Raw genomic sequence first — 22,828 nt, forward strand, 5'->3', positions numbered from 1 at the left:
GAGTGGCCCGCCCCCAAAAATGTAAGGGAGGTCCGAGGATTTTTGGGCCTCTGCTCTTACTACAGGAGATTTGTGGCAAATTTCGCAGAAATTGCAAGGCCCTTGCACAAATTGACAGAGAAAGGAGCTCGATTTATATGGTCAGAGAGCTGCATCGAGGCATTCAATCACTTAAAACAACGTCTGGTGGAGGCCCCAGTTTTGGCATACCCGACGGATGATGGCAATTACATCCTGGACACAGATGCGAACCAGGAAGGATTGGGAGTTGTGTTGTCACAAATGCAACAGGGAGTCGAGAGGGTTATTGCGTATTACAGTCTGGCACTTTCGAGGCCCGAACGAAATTATTGCGTTACCCGCAAAAAACTATTGGCCCTACTGTCTGCAGTTGGACACTTTCACCCTTACCTTTATGGGAGGGAGTTTGTGATCCTAGTGGATCATGCCTACTTGCAATGGCTTCTTCGGTTCAAAGAGCAAGAGGGACAAATTGCAAGGTGGCTTGAGAGGCTGCAGCAGTATAATTTCTCTGTGCAACATCGGCCTGGCAAAGCACATGCCAATGCAGATGCTCTCTCTCGGCGCCCCTGTTGGGAGACACAGTGCAAATTTTGTGATAGACAGGAAGCCAAGGATCCAATTGGGCAGGACCAAATTGATGCATGCCTATATGCAGCGAGAGTGACCAGGCGAACTTTGCCACAACCCCCACCTGAATTGGGCGATGTGAATTGGTGAGAGAGTCAAAGGGAGGATCCTGTTTTGGGGCCCCTTTTTCATTGGCTAGAGGAGGACAAAAGACCTTCTTGGGAGGAGATTGCTCCACACGGGGCCCAGGTAAAGGCCTATTGGGCACAGTGGCAGATGTTGGGGTTGAAAGATGGTTATTTGTTCAGAAAGTGGGTGACACCAACGGGCGATGTAGCTTCCTGGTTGATTAATTGTATCAAACAAATTGAAGGAAGTGGTTATGGGGCACGTGCATGGAACGAGGACAATGGGACATTTGGGCATGGCCAAAACTTTGTCCAAATTGCGGCAGAGGTTCTACTGGGTGAATTCTGGCAGGGACATTCAAAATTGGGTGAGATCCTGCGACCTCTGCCGCGGTAAGAAGGGACCCCCACGTGCACGCAAGGCCCCGCTCCAGGTGTACAATGTCGGAGCACCACTCGAGCGGGTGGTAGTAGATGTGGTGGGGCCCCTGCCAGCCACCCGCCGAGGGAACCGGTACATTATGGTGGCAATGGACTACTTCACCAAGTGGCCAGAAGCCTACCCATTGCTCAACCAGGAAGCCCGGCTGGTAGCTCAAGTTCTAGTTGAGGGATTCTTCTCCCGATTTGGTGTTCCAAGGGAGCTACACACCGACCAGGGCCAGAACTTTGAATCCGCCCTCCTGCGGTCGGTGTGCGAGCTCCTCCAAATTCACAAGACCCGGACGACCCCCCTTAGGCCTCAATCGGATGGGATGGTAGAGAGGTTCAACCAGACACTGTTGACACAATTGGCCCTCTTTACATCCGAAAACCAACAGGATTGGGATGAGCACCTTCCCTTTATATTGATGGCATACCGGACCGCCCAGCATGCGACCACTCGGTGCACCCCCGCCTTGTTGATATTCGGTAGGGAGATGCGATTCCCCACAGATTTGTTGATGGGACCGTCACCAGGGGAACTGGGTGAGGCATCTGTGGAAAGCTATGCAACCAATTTGAAAGCGAGCATGGAAAAGGCTCATGAGTTTGCGAGGAAGCAAATTGGCTTGGCTTCTTCGCAAATGAAAACGCGGTATGACGCTCGGGCACACACACCTCGGTTCCTTCCTGGAGACCTTGTTTGGCTCTACTGGCCCTGGAGGAGGGGAGAAGGAAGGGGGTGTGCCCAAAACTCACCTCACCTTGGAAGGGCTCCTCCCCTCCTAGACTCCCCTCTCACCCCTCCTCCTCAAAGCGTCCTCCCCGCTTCTTCCCCCTTCCAACTTTCACCTTCATCTCCCCCAACCTTCTGCCTCGCTCTCCCCCCTCCTCAAATAACACCTCACTGTCCCACACCCAATCACCATCAAACCTTTTGTCCGCCCCATTCTTCCCTTTCTCCAAGCTATTCTGAAATCTCTGATACACCTTCAACAGCTCTCCCTACCACTTCCTCCTCTTCCACATCTTACCCTACCCCTCCCGCCCCCTGTTCTGTATCCGATACTCCCCCTTCCTCTTCATTAACGGTATGGACCTCAAACATCCGGGGCCTTCGCTCAAACTTGACTGATCTCTCCATACAGGGGTGGTGCTTCGGCAGGTGACTGATGTGGTGTTCAAAATTCAGATGGGCCCACATACCCTTCCACAGATAGTTCACGAGGATAGATTGAGCACCTACATGGGTCGGGAGGCTCCGGGGTGGATTGGAAGGGTGAGGGGGAAATTAGGTGTGGTGGATGGCACTCTTGGACCCGACCAACCTGCAACTACATGCACTTGAGGTGAGTGTTTTGACGTGGTCTGTAGACCGGGGTATGTAAAAATGTATAGAGTTTTTGGAATTTTGTAAGTTGGTAAGTTTTGTGGATAAGGTAGGATTTTTGTGTGTTGTTTGTTCCTCCCACCACAGGAGCGATGGAATGAAGACAAATGCACATATTTGATTGCATGGCTGTTAAGGGGTTTAGTTGTTAAGGAAGTGTAGGAAGGTAGTCCGACTCACTTCCCACAGCCCTTCCTGATTTATTTCATAGGTTAATTAAGTGTGTGACAGTAAGTGTTAAGGCTGGAATGGTAGCGCCTGCAGTGAAACTTGCAGGAGCTACGGTTCCAAGGGGGTGGGGGGGGGGGGGCTGTGTTATGAATTTGGGTAGTGATATATGTAGAGCAGAGTAGATCTGAGTAGGCACCATGCTTCGTGTGTCGCGGTAAGGAAAACTACCTTGTAATAAGTTCATGTGTAGGCGTTTGTCGGGTTAAGATGTATACTTGTGAATCTACCAGGAGATTCATGTGTTAAGTAGTGTCGGGAATAATGAGTAGAGCCCTTGTATGTCTCACCTAGTAATCAAACCTTTGTCCATTTTGGCACTGCAGACCACATAGACACTTGGTTAGGATCCCTTAGTACAACATTAATAACGCCCTCCCCCCGACATGACCTCGGAAGAAAGCAGGCCAGGACACCGCCGATAATGGCCGCCGCCATTTACACCTCCAAGAGGCCTATCCACCTCGCATAGCACGTGCTACAACCACGGAGTAGGGGAAGGGAGTAAGAGTGATGCAGTGGGCGTGACCTGAGCGAGCCGGCAAGTCGGTGGAGGAGACCGATTGGTTGGCAGCATGCCAGAGCTGACGTGACCGGCCGAGGCTATAACGAGAGCCGAGCGCCATTTTTGGAGAGTATCGTGTGCGCAGTTGAGACTCGGCATGAGCAGTTGGTGTTGAGTTGAGAAAGCAGTGACATTCCTGGAGTCGAGTCGAGAGGAGGTGCGCACGGGCAGTTCGTTTTGAGGTGCGCACGAGGAGAGTTGGAAGATCCTGAGTGCAGAGAGCCCGAGTTGGTTTTGCAGTGCGCAGTTCGCAGTTCCGCGCAGTTGATCCATGGTCGATCGCAGTTGGATCCCTGGCAGCGCAGTTCAGAGGTCCCGACCCGAGTTGGGCTGAGGTGTAGCCCGAGTGGAGTTCGCTGTCCTGCTGTGGGACCTCGTTGTGCTTGGAGCTTGGTGCACAGACCTCGTGTGCAGCGGCGAGGGCGTTGGCTCGGGCCTAGCGGGGCGTGCGAGGCGGACGGAGGATTCCTCCACGCCGGAGTTTGGAGCCACGTTGGACGGACAAGACAATGAGAGCAGATAAGACCGAGCTCCGCGGTTACACGATACATGACGTGTTCTTTTTGTTAATTCATCCCCTGTTTGTATTTGATATCTGGTGTGCGGGATCCTGATTTAGGAATAGTGCATTACTGGCGCGTGCTTTTACTGTCCTCGCTTTTCCCAATAAACCCTTATATTATTTTTGTACATGTACCTGAACGCAGTTTTCCTGGTTGATTTTAACAGTTAAGGCTGCGGGGGCTCTCGCCGTTCCCCTCCATTCCACGCGCTTGGGGTTTTTGGTTTTCGAATCCGCCATTGAGTTTTCGCCTCGGAAGTTAAAGCCTTCGTGATCGGCATCCGCAACTCTGGTGTTAATCGGAGTTGCGCAACAATATATACAGTTATATATATTGTTGTGGATATGAGAATGGTTTTTTTTTTGTTGTTGTTGTTGTAGTGTAAATTGTTGTAAAGATCACCCTTTGTAAATGTCATGATCCTTGTAAATACCTCCGTAGTGTAAAGATAAAAAGGGCGTCTCGGTAGTTATTCCATAAACACCACATTGCAGGACCCGATAAAACCCTTGTTCAGTAGCTTATATCTTATTATGTGTCTTAGGGTAAGGCTGTGTCTCCCATTAATTTAAATACTCCATTGCACCAAGTGAAATAAGAGTAGATCCCCTTTCATTTCATTTCAATGGCCAACTGCATTTTGGGTGGTTTTCTTCAACCACCATTGGCCACGAGGCAGGGTTGGGGAAGAAAGGCGGGTCCCCACCTTGTCAGAGAGGGGAGGAGTGGCCCGGCCCCGAACAACCAAACAAGCACGAGGGGTTTGGTTTGAGAGGGCGGAGGAAGAGCGATCGGGGAGGTTCGCAAAGGTTCAAGGGTGGGGCTATATATAACCCATGAGAGACGCCCCCACAAGAGATGAGTCCAAGGAAAGAGCTGGGTCGTCAGAACAGAGCGCGTAGAGAGGTCCATGAAAAGAGCTGAGTTGGTCGTCAGGGGTGGTCAGTGGTTGCGTTGAGTGGTTGCGTTGAGTTGTCGGTGGAGAAAGAGTGGTTGGACCAAGAAAGAGAGAGGAGAGAACCCGTCACGCCAGAACCCCACCAGCGCGTCGGCTCGACCAAGCAGCTCCGACCCGTGATCCCGCGCACACGACAGGCTCGGTGGCATCAGCGGCCGTCGAGGTCCAGCCCGACGTCCCGTGCGGGATCAAGCTCCAGCCAGCTCCGTGCCATCCTCCCCCTCCAGCCACACACCTCCTTCCAGCCAATCCACTCTGCAATTCCCCACGTGAGTCTGTGTCTTCGTTTGTTCTGTCCTGGGTAGTAAGTAAGCCTGTTAGATAAGCTAGTATTTTCCCTGTGTCTCTAAAAGCTTCTGTATATTATTTTATTATCTTTCCTTCTCCTTGGTTACTTTGAGCCTGTAAATAGTAATAAATAGTAATCGTATTTCAAACCTTTCTTTGCCTTCGTCTTCCTTTTCTTCACATCCGTGTCGTCTTAGTCTTTTCCCGATTGAATAGCGGTGGCGCGATACGGCCAACGTTTGGGTAAATCGGGTTTAGTCAGGGAACAACTGTTCGGCCGCGGTTATACCTCCGCTCGGTAAAAATAACATCCTAATCCGCGGACCGCAACAAATTGGTGTTGGGGAGTGAGATACGAGGCCCGAAGCGCGCTTAACGTGCTCAAAATTACAAGCAGCTGGAAATTGTTTTGTTTTTAAAGCAAAACCCGAATTTTGAAATCGCGCCATGGCTGGTCAAGGCGACGGGATGTCGGTGGGAGAGATAGACGGGGTGGAATCGACCCAGGACCTCGGGGAAATGTATGTGGAGGAAAGGGAGGAGGAGAAAAATGGCAATGTGGTTGCGGAGGTTTCAGACACACAAAATGGCGCCTTTGCGCATGCGGTTACAGCGGCACCAAATCTGGCGGCGCCCGTGACCGTAGCAGCACTGGTGAATTGGGACCTCTTTATGATACAAATAAAGGTGCTCATGGTCCAGACAAGTGAAGACCTGAGGAATGAATTGGGGAACCGGATGGATGCTCAGAGTGAGCAAATGGGGGCAATGAGGGACAAAGCGTGGGCTGATAGTGAGCGAAATTGGGGGGGGCGAAATAGGGGGGCGAAATAGGGGGCAAAATGGGAGAAATGGGGGGCAAAATGGGAGAAATGGGGGGCAAAATGGGAGAAATGGGGGAACGGCTAGAAGCTAAATTTGAGGGGTTAGACAACGGGATAAAAGAGGTAAAGAATGGGTGAACGGGGGTGGAAAATAGAATGGCTGCCCAGGAGAATCAGTTAGAAGGGGTGAAAAATGGGTTAATGGGGTTAGAAAATAGGATGGAAGGCAAATTGCGGGAAATAGGGGAGCAATCCGCCCGAGAAATTAAACAAATGGGAGAGCAGATAGAGGAGGTGAAAATCGGAGTAGAAACCAAATTGGATGTTCAGAGGGATGAATTGGGACAGATGAGGGTGGCATCTACAAAAGAGAGGGAGGAGATGAAAGAGGAAATACGACGAGGTGTAAGTGAGGAGGTCTCGGGGGTACGCGAGGAGGTAAAGCGAGGTGAAAAGCGTATGGAGAAAGAGGTGAGAAATGGAACGGCTAGGTTACAAGGGGGAATAGAAGATCTGACGGAGGAGGTGGAACAGCTGATGGAGGGACAAAAATAGTTAGTGGAGCAGGTTCAAAGGAACACTGCGGTACTAGGAGGGTTAAAAGCGACACAAAGAGACATCAAGGACGACTTAATAGCGACACAGAGGCAATGTCAGATGGTACGTGAGGGACTGACAACGAGGTTGGAAGAGGTGACAGAAGTAATGGAGACGAAGGACCGAGAGGTGAGGACGCATATAGAAACGGTCAAGGTAGCCTTAGAGGACGAACTTGAGGAGACGCACCGGGAAATAAAAGAGGTGGAGCAAAAATTAGAGGAAGTGGAAGAAGAGGTGAGTGAAATTAAGAAGAGACGGACAGAAACTAAGAGAGAAATACAGGAGGAGGTGATGGAATATGTGCAAGGTCGGTGCTCAACTCATAATGGTGTGCTCACTAACCAAATAAAGAGTTTGCAGGTGGCAAAGGAGGTGTGGAGACGAGGTGCCAAGGTGAGTGGCGATATACGTGGAAATGTACATGATGTGAGGAAAGCTTCAGTCGGCTTGGGGGTTGTTGTGGACCCGGGTGTGCGTGAGAGGCCGTTGGTGAAGTGTGCGACAGGTACGGTGTGCGAAAAAAGAGGTGTGCGAGAATGTCCGGCCATGGGGTGTGTGAGGAAAAAGTGCGCGCCAAGGAGTGAGTGTGCTATCGAGAGTGAGTCGGTCGTAGCGCGTGTGCGAGGGAGCACATGGAAGCGCGGTGTGGTGAGTGTTACGGAGGAAGTAACGGGAGAGTGTGCGCAAGAGAGTGCGCGAGAAAGGTGTGTAACGGACGGGTGCATGGGGAAAGAGTGCGCTGTCAAGAGTAAGGGAGAATGCACGCCTGTGGTGAGTGTTACGGAGGAAGTAACGGGAGAGTGTGCGCAAGAGAGTGCGCGAGAAAGGTGTGTAACGGACAGGTGCATGGGGAAAGAGTGCGCTGTCGAGAGTAAGGGTGAGTGCGCTGTCAAGAGCGGAGGTGAGAGTAGTGAGAGTGACACGGAGCGTGAGTTGGTTGTGACAGGTGAGCGAGGATGTACACCTGGAATGGAAGGAAGCACACCTGGAATGGTAGAGCGTGTATGGGAATGCACGCTGGAATTGGTAGTGAGGCACGTGGTTGGGTGTGCGAGTGAGAGCACACCTGTGATTGTCACAGAGGAGGTGACCGAGAAGGGGGCGCGAAGAGGTGTGTTGGTGAGGTGTGCGAGCAACGAGTGTGTGCAAAGGTGTTCGGTGGTCAGGTGTGTGACCAAGTCTGTGAGCGGAATGAGTGTACCTGGGTGTGTTAGAGAAGGTGCAATGACGAGGAGCATGGGAACAGCTGGATGTATGAGCAAGAAAGGGGTAGCGTATGCGTGTGAGCATGCAGGTGAGGCATCGACGGTAACCGGGTTAGCGGTTAGAGCGACTTATAGCCGAATCGGGCCCTCGGTGCGTGCCGGGTTCCGCGTGCCGCGAGGACTAGCGGGGATCCGAACCACGGCGGGTTCGAAAGGACCGCCGTACGTGATCCACGCTGGGCCGCGCTTGGAACGGCCGCGTCCGTGCTCCGCTAGGCGGAACGGGCAGCCCGATAGGAAGGGTCGTCATGGCGACCCCTTTTTGTTGAGGCGGTCCGGCAGGTCGAGATCGGGCAATTGGATGGCTCCGTGCCGAGGTGGTGCGTGGGATCTCGGCCCGGGTAAGCGCCCTTCCCTGCACTGAGTGCCGGACGCATCCAGCCGCCGGCACCAAACAACCCGCATTCATTGCTCGGCTTTACGAAGCCGGGCTGTGGAAGTGAATTGGCGCACCGAGAGGATCTAGTAAGTAGACGGGTGATGGGGATAGTGGTCTGGACCCGAAATTAAAAAAAAAACAAAATTTGAAGATTGGCAAAGGATTGGCAGAGTGATGATGGTAATGGTACAGTGATTGGCAGATGATTGGCAAATTTTTGATTTGTGGAAATTGGACGAACAAAATTTATAGTAAGAGATGCCCCATGTGATGGGATGGCCAATCCACCATCCCTCACAGCGGGGGGCAAAGGAGCACCAGATTATGGGGTGTATGGCAGTGAAAACTAGCCCGGGTGGGTTAGGATATATCGTGTGTAGGGATCTAGCGAAGATGACATTAGGTAACGTTAAGATTAGTTAGTGACAAGGATACCTGTAGTGGGGACGCAGGTAGATTAGTGTGGATGATAATGACGTGGTATGTGCTTAGTTTAAAGGGAAGACGGGGAGCACTAAGTTAGCAGGGCAACAGGTAGTTGAGATGATGCCGTGTGAGTGTTGGAGGTGTATTCAAGTGTATTGAGCAGTGTGTGAGGAACAGGTGTGATTGAACAGGTGTGATTGCACAGGTGTGCAACTGAACAGGTGTGTGGAGCAGTGTATGAGTGAGTGAAGGTGATGAGTGTTGTGTTGACCAAATGGTCCAGGAAGAGGAGGAGGGTGCAGGTGGCACCAGGTGTGAGTGAACAGGTGTGCAACAACAGGTATGAGGAACAGGTGTATGGAATAAATGGTTGTGTGGAATAAATGGAGTGTGGGATATATGGCGTATTGGAATGGATGGTCGTGGAGTGAGTATGGTGGAAATTGTGGAGTGGAGTGGATGGTGCAAAGGTGTGAATGGGGGAAGAGTGGACCCCCATCACGAATACCCGGGGCGGGTAGTGTAAGTGTTAGGTAGAGGGTATAGGTAAATTGTGGTTGGATATTGGCATCTGTGGTGCGGGTGGAAGAATGGTGATTGGATGGGTGCATTAGTGTTGTGGAAATGGCTGGGCGTGTAGCCTGTTAGTGTGTGTAGTTGGTTTGGGCACTCCACCACTGTGAGGATGTCGGCCAGGTGAGCCGCAGGTGGGCTCTGGGAGCCGGTAGTTGTGGATGGGGCCCGAGGATCCGGAGGACGGACCCGGGTAGCCCAGTGCCAGAGGGCACCGAGGGGTGACAGAGCCAGGAGGGGCCTTCCCCAATTAGATAGGTTAGGGTGAGGAGCTAGGTAAGCTCGGGTGGCAACTACAGTGGTGGAGGTGTGCAGGTGGGTAGACCTGCTGGGAGAGCTACACGTCACAGCCCAGAAATTGTGCAAGGGCACCGGGAGTTGAATCGGGGGAGTGAGACCCCAAATTGAGCAGCACCACAGTTTGGTCAATGGGAATTGGTTTTTAGAACCCATAGTGTAAGTTGGCCAATGGATTGGCAGGGAGAGACCCCGGGTAGTGTAAAGTGTGTTAATGTCATTTAGAGGATAGTTAGGATTGAAGTCTCCTCGCACCATCTACATCCACTCACCTGAGGTGACAGGTACTCCACACCATGCCATGTTTAATTATTTTTGATGCAAATGTTTTGGATTGTGAGACGCATCATGACGTGGGTGTGACATTGTGCTTTGTGTTCCATCTCTTTCTCCTTATGAGGATTGATGATGAAGTGGTGATGGCAAATTTTGGATAGTGGGATTGTGAAGACGAATTTGGTATAGAAGAAATATGGGGAAGACGTGACAGTAGCGACGAAATTGTAAATGTGTAGATTTTGTAAATATGGGGTAAGGGCAAGGGTAGTGTAGGTGACAGGGGGGGGTGACGTACGGTAGGGACGAGCTTTCTCACTTCGCTCTCCGTACGCATTTCGCCTTGCATTGCCTTATTGATGTGTACCCTTGTGACCTTACCCCTCGCTCATTTGTCTTGTCCCCCTTTTGTCTCCCATATGACCTGTGCGCCATTGGGCGCCGAGGGGAGCGTGCGTGAGTCGGCCATTATACGCCCGGAACTCCCAGAACCAGCTGTCTGCATCGATGCACCACATGATGGACCACATGTCTGTGGCCGAGCACCACTTATGGACCCCATGGGTTGGGGCATGGCCCCTCTGCTGGAACCGGCCATGAGGGCCCGAAATCTTGCTGGCGGACCTTGGCCACAGGGCACCGATGCCCCACAGGTGAACCACACGTAGTCGGCCCTGTGGGCCATAAATAAAATAAATAAAAATGGACACGTTGGGTGCATTTAGTTTTAATACAAATAGGCCGCCAGCAAAGGAAAAAGACAACATCTGGAAGAAAGTAAATAGCCAGCAGAGGGAGCCGAAGAGCAAGAGACCACCTGCAGGGTTAGGGGTTGTTGATTTATTTTTATTATTGAACATTGTTGAACTGTGGTGACTGCACCGATTGGTGCTTGAGGGTGTGTTGGTGCGTTATAGGTGCTTTCATGGTGCATTGATGCAGAGCAGACTGTCTCCCCCCCAGAAAGAACAATCACAGGTCCTGGGTTAGTCTTGTAAATAAAACTAGCGTCAATTGTAAATAATGCTCCCCACCGTCAGTGTGTAGTTTGAAGACCATTCCGCAATTCGGTTAACTGTGGGCGTAAGTCTGTTAGGCAGGGTGCAATTGAGCAGCGGGACACATTTATTTATGTTTTAAAACTGTCGCACCCAGGGTCAGGCTAAAAGTAGAGGGAACTACACCTACGTGTCACACTAAATAAAAGTTGTAGGCCCGGGCCGTGCCTAAGAGGAGGAGGGTGCAGTGTTGTGGATATGAGAATGTTTTTTTGTTGTTGTTGTTGTTGTAGTGTAAATTGTTGTAAAGATCACCCTTTGTAAATGTCATGATCCTTGTAAATACCTCCGTAGTGTAAAGATAAAAAGGGCGTCTCGGTAGTTATTCCATAAACACCACATTGCAGGACCCGATAAAACCCTTGTTCAGTAGCTTATATCTTATTATGTGTCTTAGGGTAAGGCTGTGTCTCCCATTAATTTAAATACTCCATTGCACCAAGTGAAATAAGAGTAGATCCCCTTTCATTTCATTTCAATGGCCAACTGCATTTTGGGCGGTTTTCTTCAACCACCATTGGCCACGAGGCAGGGTTGGGGAAGAAAGGCGGGTCCCCACCTCGTCAGAGAGGGGAGGAGTGGCCCGGCCCCGAACAACCAACCAAGCACGAGGGGTTTGGTTTGAGAGGGCGGAGGAAGAGCGATCGGGGAGGTTCGCAAAGGTTCAAGGGTGGGGCTATATATAACCCATGAGAGACGCCCCCACAAGAGATGAGTCCAAGGAAAGAGCTGGGTCGTCAGAACAGAGCGCGTAGAGAGGTCCATGAAAAGAGCTGAGTTTGTCGTCAGGGGTGGTCAGTGGTTGCGTTGAGTGGTTGCGTTGAGTTGTCGATGGAGAAAGAGTGGTTGGACCAAGAAAGAGAGAGGAGAGAACCCGTCACGCCAGACCCCCCACCAGCGCGTCGGCTCGACCAAGCAGCTCCGACCCGTGATCCCGCGCACACGACAGCCTCGGTGGCATCAGCGGCCGTCGAGGTCCAGCCCGACGTCCCGTGCGGGATCAAGCTCCAGCCAGCTCTGTGCCGTCCTCCCCCTCCAGCCACACACCTCCTTCCAGCCAATCCACTCTGCAATTCCCCGCGTGAGTCTGTGTCTTCGTTTGTTCTGTCCTGGGTAGTAAGTAAGCCTGTTAGATAAGCTAGTATTTTCCCTGTGTCTCTAAAAGCTTCTGTATATTATTTTATTATCTTTCCTTCTCCTTGGTTACTTTGAGCCTGTAAATAGTAATAAATAGTAATCGTATTTCAAACCTTTCTTTGCCTTCGTCTTCCTTTTCTTCACATCCGTGTCGTCTTAGTCTTTTCCCGATTGAATAGCAGTGGCGCGATACGGCCAACGTTTGGGTAAATCGGGTTTAGTCAGGGAACAACTGTTCGGCCGCGGTTATACCTCCGCTCGGTAAAAATAACATCCTAATCCGCGGACCGCAACAATATACAATGTTATATATAATATAACAAATATCATGAAACATTTACATTTTGTAGTCCATTGTATAATTTAAATAAACATAAATGCAAATTTTGCATGTGGAAAAAGTAAGTACACCCCTACATTTATCACTACTTCAAATACATAAAATTCGAATCAGGTGCACCAGCTCAGGTGCAAATGTTTAGAACATCGTTAGAGAGGATCTTGGAGGAACCTATCTTATTTAAACCTCAGACATTTAGTTTGGTTTGCTCTTTGTTGTTGAAGTGTGTGGCGTCACCATGCCTAGATCAAAAGAGCTCTCTGAGGCCTTCAGAAAGAAGGTTATAGATGCCTACGAGTGTGGGAAGGGATTTAAAAAGATCGCCAAACAATTTGAAATCAATCATTCGACTGTCCGGAAGATCATCTACAAGTGGAGAAGATTCCAAACAACTGCCAAATTGTTCAGGCCAGGCTGCCCCAGCAAGTGCAGCCACCAGAATATCCCCAGAACCCCAAGAAGAACCCCAGAATATCATCACGGGACCTACAGGTAGCTCTTGCCACTGTTGATGTCAAAGTGCACGAGTGTACCATTAGAAAGAGGCTGCACAAATTTGATCTACATGGGAGGTGTGCCAGGAGGAAACCTTTGCTGTCCAGAAAGAACGTCAGGGCAAAACTAAAGTTTGCCAATGAACACCGAGGCAAAGACCAGCACTTCTGGAACAATGTGCTCTGGACAGATGAGTCAAAGGTAGAGCTATTTGGCCACAGTACCAGAAGACATGTTTGGCGAAAACCAAAGACAGCATTTGACCACAATAACCTGATACCAACTGTAAAGCATGGTGGTGGAAATATTATGGTTTGGGCCAGCTTTGCTGCATCAGGGCCTGGGCAGCTCACCATCATAGAAACCTCTATGAATTCTTCATTGTACCAGAGGGTGCTTGAGGATAATGTGAGGCCATCTGTCGGAAAGTTGAAGCTCAACCGAAGGTGGACCTTGCAACATGACAATGACCCTAAGCATACCAGTAAATCCACCAAGGAATGGCTGAAAAGAAAGAAATGGAGGGTTCTGGAATGGCCAAGTCAAAGCCCGGATCGAAATCCCATCGAGATGTTGTGGGGGGATTTGAAACGAGCTGTGCATGCAAGAAACCCCTCAAACATCGCACAGCTGAAAGAATTCTGCATGGAGGAGTGGGTAAAAATTTCTCGCAGTCGATGTCAGAGACTGGTAGACAGTTATAAGAAACGCCGACTTGAGGTTATTTCTGCCAAAGGGGGCAATACCACCTATTAGAGCTAAGGGTGTACTTACTTTTTCCACATGTGAAATTTGCATTTATGTTTATTTAAATTATACAATGGACGACAAAATGTAAATGTTTCATGACATTTGTTATATTATATCACCTTTATTTATCAATATTGTACCGAGGGGGGTTTAATCCCCTCATCGTTAAGTTGGCCGTCTCCACTCCTGGACCCACCCCACTCCTTTGTGGGATAGGATTGGCCAAGGTCATTGGTCAAGGGATTCCCGGACACCTCCGCCAATCCCTCCACAAAGCAGGTGGGTGGCCCCGCTCGAATCCCGGACAAGATGGTAATTGCCGAGCGGTTTAGCAGCCCGAAATCCGAGCCGTTAGCAAAGGACTAACCCGATTGTAAGCGGTTCGGCCAAAATCTTGCCACCGGTACTCAATTGACAGAAATCATGAAAGCGATCGAATAAGAGAGGAAACCAAAGTAAAGGGATAACAAAGATTTATTAACTATGTACAAAAACCGGAAGAGGAAACAAAAGAAGGGCATGTACAATGGAAGAAGAAGAAGCAGACACAGGGCAAGCTTATGCAGGCTTAACTTATCAAACGCCCAGCACAGAACAAACACACTTACACGAAAGGATGGAATGGCAGGGATGGTATGGGAAGGCAGAGAAGGGTCCAGGCAGATGGTAGGCGTCGAGGTCCGGCTCCAAGTGCGCGCTCCGGTCCACGCTTTGGGGTCGAGGCGAAACCCGGCAAACAGCTCCGCGTGTCGTTGGACGCGACCGGACAATTATATAGCAGGGGAAAGCTGGTATGTTGCATACGCAATTCAAATCTCTGCCGGTCAATCTCCGTGGCTCTCTTTCTGCTGCTCGCCTCTGCTCGCTCCACTCGACCTCGACCTATGTAAGTAGTCCGCGGCGGCGCTTATATTGGCCGCCCGCGTATCAAGCCGCCTGCCTTTTGGAAACGCCCACCGATGAGCTCGCCTCGGCCTTGGTTGGTCGCGAGGGCTCACTGGTCCCGCCCCTTGATGAGGAGTTGGCAGAGCCATGCCTTGTTCCTGGCGCTTGGCTGATTCCTCCCGCTTCTTCTCCAAGACGACCGCGTGCGTAATGGCGGCGCACGGGTTAGAAAATCACTCGCACCCTTTTGAAGGGAAAATGGGCCTACTCTTATTTGATTGATGCAATGCAGATTCAACTATTGGAAACACATGGCCTTACCTGAAACACAGAATAACGATATAACTATAGAGAGGTCCTATGATTTGCTACGTGTTGCAATGTGGACTAACTAAGGTGCGATTATTTCAATTACAGCCAATTAAGGGGAAATGTACACAGGGGTTATTTATAAGGAAATCTACAACTAAATTTACATGTGAAGGTTCTAAAAACCGCAACACAGCACCCTCATTCCTCACGGCACGTCTCGGGCCGACAAAACTTTACTTAATGTGACACGTAGGTGTAATACCCTCTACTATTAACTTGACCCTGAGTGCAACAGTTTTAAAACACAATTAAATATGTCCCCGTACTACGTTGCATCCTACCTAACAGATTTACGCCCACAGTTAACCGAATTGCGGAATTAATTCTCAAACTATACATTTAGCCGGTGGGGAGCATTATTTACAGGTGACATTATTACATTATTTACAAAATGCAACCCAGGACCTGTCATTTTTGGGTACAAGGAGAATCCTGTGGGAGGGAGGAGACAGCATGCACTGCATCGACACACCACCTCACATGCCTGGGGGATGCAGAATTGATATTCTGTCATGCATCCCCGAGCATGCAAACACCAAAGCACCAATCAAGAGCACCAATCAAAGCACCAATAATAAGCACCAATCGGTGCTACATTGCACAACACAATAAAAAAAAAACACAACTGGTGGTCTTCTTTCTGCTCCTGCTCTGCTGGTCCGTCGTTCTTGATGTTGTTCTTGCTCTTGCTGTTCTTGCTTGCGGCCTATTTGATTGTAATAAAAACATAAAAAAAGAAAGGCACACAACGCGTCCGTTTAAAAAAAAATTATGGCCAGCAGGGGGCCAACTACGGTGGTCCACCTGCATGGCTTGGTGCCACCTCACCGAGGTCCGCAAGCGAAGATTTCTGGCCGTAATGGCCGGTCCCAGCAGAGGGGCCAGGCCCCAAAACATGGGGTTCATAAGTGTTGCTCGGCCACATAACCGTGGTCCACAGGGTGGTGCATGGCCGCAAGACGTGCGGTCCATAAGTGGTGCATGGATGCAGGCAGCTGGCAGCGGGAATTCGGGCACACAATTGCGGGCTCCCGCACGCTCCCCCTCAGTGACCAGAGAGCACGGTCCATGGGTGGGGAAGGAAGACAAAGCAGCAGCGTTAGCGAGGGGTAAGGTCACAAGGGTACACATCAATCAAGGTAATGCAGAGCGAGGTGCGCATGAAGAGTGAGCGGAGAAAGCTCGTCCCTAACGTACGCTACCCCCCGACCCCCCCCGTGTCGCCTACTCTACCCTTGCCCTTACCCCATTTTACAAAATCTACACATTTACCAATTCGTCTCTATCGTCACGTCTTCCCCATAGCTCCCCTAATTCCAAATTCGTTACCATCCCTCTAACCAAATTTGCCATCACTCAAATTCCTCATCAATTCCTCAGAAGGAGGAAGAGATGGAACAACCAGCACAATGTCTCACCCACGTCATGATGCGTCTCACATTCCCAAAAACGTTTGCAACACAAAAAAACAAAACAACCATGGCATGGCGTGGAGCACCGTCATCACTTCAGGTGAGTGGGTGTAGATGGTGCGAGGAGATTCTTAATCCTAACTACTTCCTAAATGACATTAACACACTTTACACTACCCGGGGTCTTTCCCTGCCAAACCATTGGCCGTCTTACTCGATGCCGTTCTAAAAACCAAACTCCCATTGACCATCTGTGGCGCTCACCAATTTGGGGTCTCACTTCCCCGATTCAACTCCCTGTGCCTTCGCACAATTTCTGGGCTGAGTCGTGTGGCTCCCCTAACAGGTCTACTTACCTGTGCGCCTCCGCCACTGAAGTTGCCACCCGAGCTTACCTGCTCCTCACTAACCTACCTGGGGAAGGCCCACCCTGGCGCTTACCCCCTCGGTGCCCTCTCTGGCACTGGGCTACCCGGATCCTTCCTCTGGATCCTCGGGCCCCATTGACCTCTAACTGGCTCCCAGAGCCTACCTGCGGCCTCACCTGGCCGACGGACTAACAGTGGCGGAGTGCTCAACCAACCATACCTCTAACAGGCCACACGCCCAGCCATTTTCACGTCACTAATGCACCCATCCAAACACCATTCTTCCACACGCACCACAAATGCCAATATCCAACCACAATTTACCTATAACCTCTACCTAACTCTTAAACTACCCTCCGTGGGTATTCGTGATGGGGGTCCATCTTCCCCATCCACTCCCTTCGCACCAACCACACCACTCCACGTTTTCCACCATACTCACTCCACACCATCCATTCCATACTCCATTTACTCCAGACCATTCCTTTCATCCAACAATTCTCTGCACACCTGTGCTTTACTTGCACACCTGTGCTCACACACCTGGTGCCACCTGCACCCTCCTTCCTCCCAGGCTTCTTCATTCATTCAATACAATGCACAATTATTCACTCATCCACTGCTCCATACACTTTCACGCTCAATACAACTCACAATCACCTCACACGTTTCACCATACACTGCTCCATACACTTCCAACTCTCCAAACCATTGCCTCAGGCACCCAAATTCTCCCATGCTCATACACACATCTTTCCCGAGCATTGCCCCTCAATTCCTCATTTCAATACTCTCACCAGCACGCACAACTGCATCATCTAAACTACCTGGTGCCCTTCTGAAACTCGCGCTTCCCAGTCGCCCCTCATACTATTGCGCTCCCTCGTCGTTATAATCCACTGATCTGCTACGTCCCCTACTACAGGTACAATGTCGCTACTTAACTCTACAGTTACCTAGTGTCATTTCTCGAGATTCCTATACATTTATCCTAACCCACCCTCGGCGAGCTTACACTGCCAAATCCCATAAGTCTATAGCTCATGTGCCCGGGAGATGTGAGGGATGGCAGAGTTGCCATCCCACCACATTGGACATCTTCCCTTTATCAATTTCGCCCATCCAATTTTCTGCCAATCAAATTTGCCAATCATTACTGCCAATCATTTTTGCCCATCAATTTTACCAATCATATTTGCCAATCATATTCCCTATTCCCAATTTCGAATCAAAACACTATCATCATCACAGCCCACTATATCTGAGCCTCTCGGTGCGTCGTTACATCATTAAAACTCGGCTTCGCAAAGCCGAGCAATGAATTCGGGTGGTTTGGTCGCCTGCAGGTTGAGTCCGTCCGGCATTCGGTTCAGGGGAGGAGGTTTGGTTGTGCCGAGGTTTAAAGCGCCATCCCTATGCAGGGCCTCTCGCTCCCAAGCGCGATGGGCCAACCTTGCCCGGGTAGAACGCCGCCACCACAAGGGGGCGCCATTCCGATCCCTCCTACCTGCCCTCGAACCGGACCAGTCGCCTTGCCCGGCAAGGCCCGGACTCGACCGTGTGGGGCGGGGCCAGGCCCGAATCGTGCACGATGCTCCGAAGAGGAGCGACGCAGCACCGATCCTCGCCGGCTCCCGCAATACCCACAGCCCGGCACGGACCGAGAACTCGCGTCGGTTAAACGTCGGTCTAACCGCTATCCCGTTTAACGTCGATGCTCCCCGGACATGCTCACACCACGTGTTCCTTTTTACACTCACCAACCCCGGCGGCTCAGCGTCTCACACACTCCGTCCATTCCACCACCGCACTCCCTGTTACACTCCACTCCTCTCATGCACCCTCTTGCGCACACTGTGTTCCACACCTCTCCTCCGTTACGTCCTCCGTAACACTCACCATGGGTGTGCACTCTTCTGCACACCCAATCATCCCCGCACACTCTTGCGCCAACTCTTGCGCACACTCTCCCGTTACATCCTCTGTAACACTCCCCATCACGCGCTCCGATGTGCCCTCCCGCACCCGTGCCACCACCAACTCACTCTCCGTGTCACACTCCGTACACTTACGCTCCGACGTGCATTCTCGCTCGCACTCGGTATCACTCCCACACTTTGTAACACACTCACTCTCCGATGCACACTTTTTTCTCACAAGCGCGCCATTTCCACTCACAGCACTCACAAGGGACCCTCTACCAACGCCTGGGTGCTTTCTCAATCCCAAGCGCGTGAAAATTCTTTTTGCGCCAAACATCCTCCTGCAAAATCTCCCCGCACAATATACAGCACGACTCACCTGGGCGCTTCTTCTCCTTCGCTCCAACACCACCTGCAAACTTTCATTGGTGTTAATAAGCATAGCATCGTGATGCGAATCCAGACTTTGTGCATTTTCCATTTCGCCCCTCTGCTGGTGCTCTTCTAATTCTGCCGTCTCTCCAATTCCAATTTCCACTACTGCTTCGAATGATTCGGACTTAATTTCTTTTTTCTTTCCCTCGACGACCGCTGGTCCGAATAAAATTTTCTCTCCTACCTCGGTGGTCGCCGGCTTTCCCATACCCCGGGTCATGATCTCTACCCCTGTGGAGCTATGCTCGCACGATAAAGCCGGACAAAATGGACGACACCAGGAACGAAGTTTCACTGAGCTATTTATTCTAGCTCAACTCGAAAGAATTCAAAAGCACTGAATAGCCCGTTAACACGGGCGGCAATTTATATCAAAAGGTCACCACACAAAAGCCACGCCTCTCAGGCAGGGCGTGGTATGCAAATAAGTCTGCCACGCCTCTCAATGGGGCGTGGTATGCAAATCGAGAGTCCGCCGGGCAAGGCAAGTCCGGACACGTCCGGGCGAGTCCGGGCAAGTAACCGCCCGCCGGTTACGTCATCGGCCGGTGCAAGGTGATTGTGTCATGCTTCCGGTAACCGCTACATGCGCCCCCCCAGAATTAACTTGCACTGGGAGAGTCAGTTTGAGGGGGGTCTTGATGACCCGGCCGAAACGACCCCTGGCGATTCATGTGGGGGTGTTAGGTGGCGTGGCGGTGGATGGTCGGGCGGGGGGCTTGGTTGACGGGGGACGGCCCCGTCGTGGAGGAAGGGCCAACCGTGGAGGTTGGTCGAAGTCCAAATGGGCCGGCTTGAGGCGGTCCATGGAGATGCGGTCCGGTTTGCCGCCGATGTCAATGATGAACGACTTGTCGTCCTTCTTCAGAACCTGGAAAGGTCCATCGTACGGCGGCCGGAGCGGTCCCCGGTGTGCGTCGTTCCGGATAAAAACGAACTCCGCAGTGCGAAGTGCTGGGGGGACGTGGGGTTGGGGGCAGCCGTGGTGGGACATAGGCACGGGGGCAAATCTCCTGGCGGCCTCCTGGAGGACCGAGCGTTGGCGAGCCGCTGACCAGGGGCCGGTGGCGTCAGGGATGAACTTGCCTGGCACGCGCAGTGGCTGGCCGTAGACCAGCTCAGCGGTGGAAGCCTGGAGGTCCTCTTTAGGGGCCGTTCGGAGGCTCAATAGGACCCACGGGAGCCTGTCGGCCCAACCGTCATCCTGGAGGCTGACCCTGAGAGCGGCCTTCATCGAGCAGTTGAACCGCTCGCACAAGCCGTTGGCTTGGGGGTGGTAGGCCGTGTTGCGGTGTATCTTGACCCCCAAGGCCTGGGCGACCGCACCCCAAAGCTCGGAGGTGAATTGCGGGCCTCTGTCGGAGGAGATGTCCGAGGGGGCGCCAAAACGGGCAATCCAGGTGCCAATGAAGGCCTGCACCATGTCGGCGGATGTTGTTGATGCCAGCGGGACGGCCTCCGGCCACCTGGTGGTCCTGTCCACCATCGTGAGGAGGTGGGTGAAGCCCCGTGAGGAGGGAAGGGGTCCCACCAGGTCCACATTGACGTGGTCGAAGCACCGCGCGGGCACGTCGAATGGTGCCAACGGGGCCTGGGTGTGCCGGTGGACCTTCGTGCGCTGGCAGGTGAAACAGGCGTTGGCCCAGTCGTGGACGTCCTTACGGAGCCCGTGCCAGACGAACTTTGCTGCCACGAGCTTCTGCGACGCTTTCCGGCCCGGGTGGGAAAGGCCGTGGAGGGCGTCAAAAATGTGCCGCTGCCATCCGGTGGGCACGATGGGGCGAGGTTGGCCCAGGGAAACGTCACACAGGAGAACTGTGCCTGTGTCCTCAAAGGGGACGTCGGCCAACCGCAGGCCTGTGTCCGCTGTCCGGAGGGCTTGCACCGTGGGATCGGTGGTCTGGTCAGCCGCCATGCGGGCGAAGTCCACACCGAGGTGGACGGCGTTCGCGCCGGACCGGGAGAGGCAATCGGCCACATCGTTGTCCTTGCCCGCAACGTGCCGGATGTCCATCGTAAATTCAGACACGGCGGAGAGGTGGCGCTGCTGGCGGGCCGACCATGGCTCTGCAACCTTGGCCATGGCGAAGACCAGGGGTTTGTGGTCCACAAACGCCGTGAACGGGTGGCCCTCTAAAAGATGGCGGAAGTGGCGAACGGCCAGTTAAAGGCCGAGGAGCTCACGGTCGAAAGTGCGATACTTGTGCTCGTTAGGGCGAAGCTGCCGGCAGAAGAAGGCCAGCGGTTGCCAAGCCCCGTTCACCCATTGTTCATGCACGGTGCCCACCGCGTAGTCAGAAGCGTCCGTGGTGAGGGTGATGGGTGCGTCGAGCGCCGGGTGCGCCAGCATGGTCGCGTTGGCGAGGGCCAGCTCAGCGCCCGTGACCGCTGCGTCCATCTCTTTGGTCCGGGCGACGTCGTGCTTGGCCGGCTTGCCCCGGAGGGCTTCGTACAGGGGGCGCATGAGTTGGGCGTCGCGAGGCATGAACCGGTGGTAGAAATTTACCATCCCCAAAAATTCCTGTTGGGCCTTGATGGAGCGGGGGCGCGGGAAACTTGTGACTGCCTCCACCTTGGTAGGCAGCGGGACGGCCCCGCGCTTCGTGTTGCGGTGCCCCAGGAGGTTGACGGCCGTTACGCCAAACTGGCATTTCGCCGGGTTGATGATGAGGCCGTGCTGGCCGAGGCACTCAAAAAGCGTGCGCAGGTGGATGAGGTGCTCCGCCCGGGAAGTGCTGGCGACGAGAATGTCGTCCAAGTAGACGAAAAGGAAGGTGAGGTCGCGCAGCATGCTGTGCATCAGCCGCTGGAAGGCCTAGGCCGCGTTCTTAAGGCCGAACGGCATGCGAAGGAACTCGAAGAGGCCAAAAGGTGTAATTACCGCCGTCTTCGGCACGTCGGCCGGCCGGAGGGGTACCTGGTGGTAGCCCCGAATGAGGTCGACCTTGGAAAAGATCACCCGCCCCGCCAAATGGGCGGAAAGGTCCTATATGTGTGGTATCGGGTACCGGTCGGGGGTGGTGGCGTCGTTGCGGCAGCAGTAATCGCCGCATGGTCGCCATCCGCCACCCGGTTTGGGCACAATGTGCAGGGGCGAAGCTCACGCGCTATTTGAGCGCCGCACAATGCCCAATCGCTCCAGCGCATCGAATTCTGCCTTCACCACGGCGAGTTTGGTCGGGTCGAGGCGACGAGCCTTGGCGTAGACCGGTGGACATGTGGTCAGGATGTGGTGTTCGACGCCATGTTTGACGGTGACAGCCGAAAACGTTGGCTGTGTGAGGGCAGGAAACTCGGCGAGCAGGCGGGTGAAATCGTCCGCGGCCGGGAGCGCGCAGGCTGGCTTGGTTGGTGCGGAGCCGCTCAATGAGCAAGCGAGCGAGCTGAAGGTCTCCGTGTTGATGAGCCGACGCCGTTTGACGTCCACCAAAAGCCCATGCGCGCACAGAAAATCTGCACCCAGCAAGGCCATGGGCACATTCGCCGTGATGAAGTCCCACCTGAAGCGCTGGTCCCCGAAGCAGAATGCGACGCTGCGCGAACCGAAGGAGCGCAGCCTGTTTGTCCTGCACCGAGGCGGGTATCACGCTCAGCTGAGCGCCGCTGTCACACAAAAAACGCCACCCGGACGCTGTGTCCATGATAAACAGAAGGCTGCCTGAATGGCCGACGCTCATGGCAGGCAGCGAGCGCCGGCCTGGTCATTTCCCGACCTGCCGAAAGTGCACGGTGGGCGGCACGTTCTGGCCTTCTGCCCGAACCTGGCGTGGTAGTAACACATGGTCCGCTCTGGTGGAGGCTCTGGCGGTCGCGTCGGGTTCGGTCGACGGGGCGTCGCGGCGGCCGCTGCCGCCAGTGGCGCTAACTCGGCCGGTGGTGG

The sequence above is a fragment of the Myxine glutinosa genome, chromosome 3 (genome assembly GCF_964187855.1).
Source record: "Myxine glutinosa chromosome 3, kmMyxGlut1.1, whole genome shotgun sequence".
NCBI lineage: Eukaryota > Metazoa > Chordata > Myxini > Myxiniformes > Myxinidae > Myxine > Myxine glutinosa.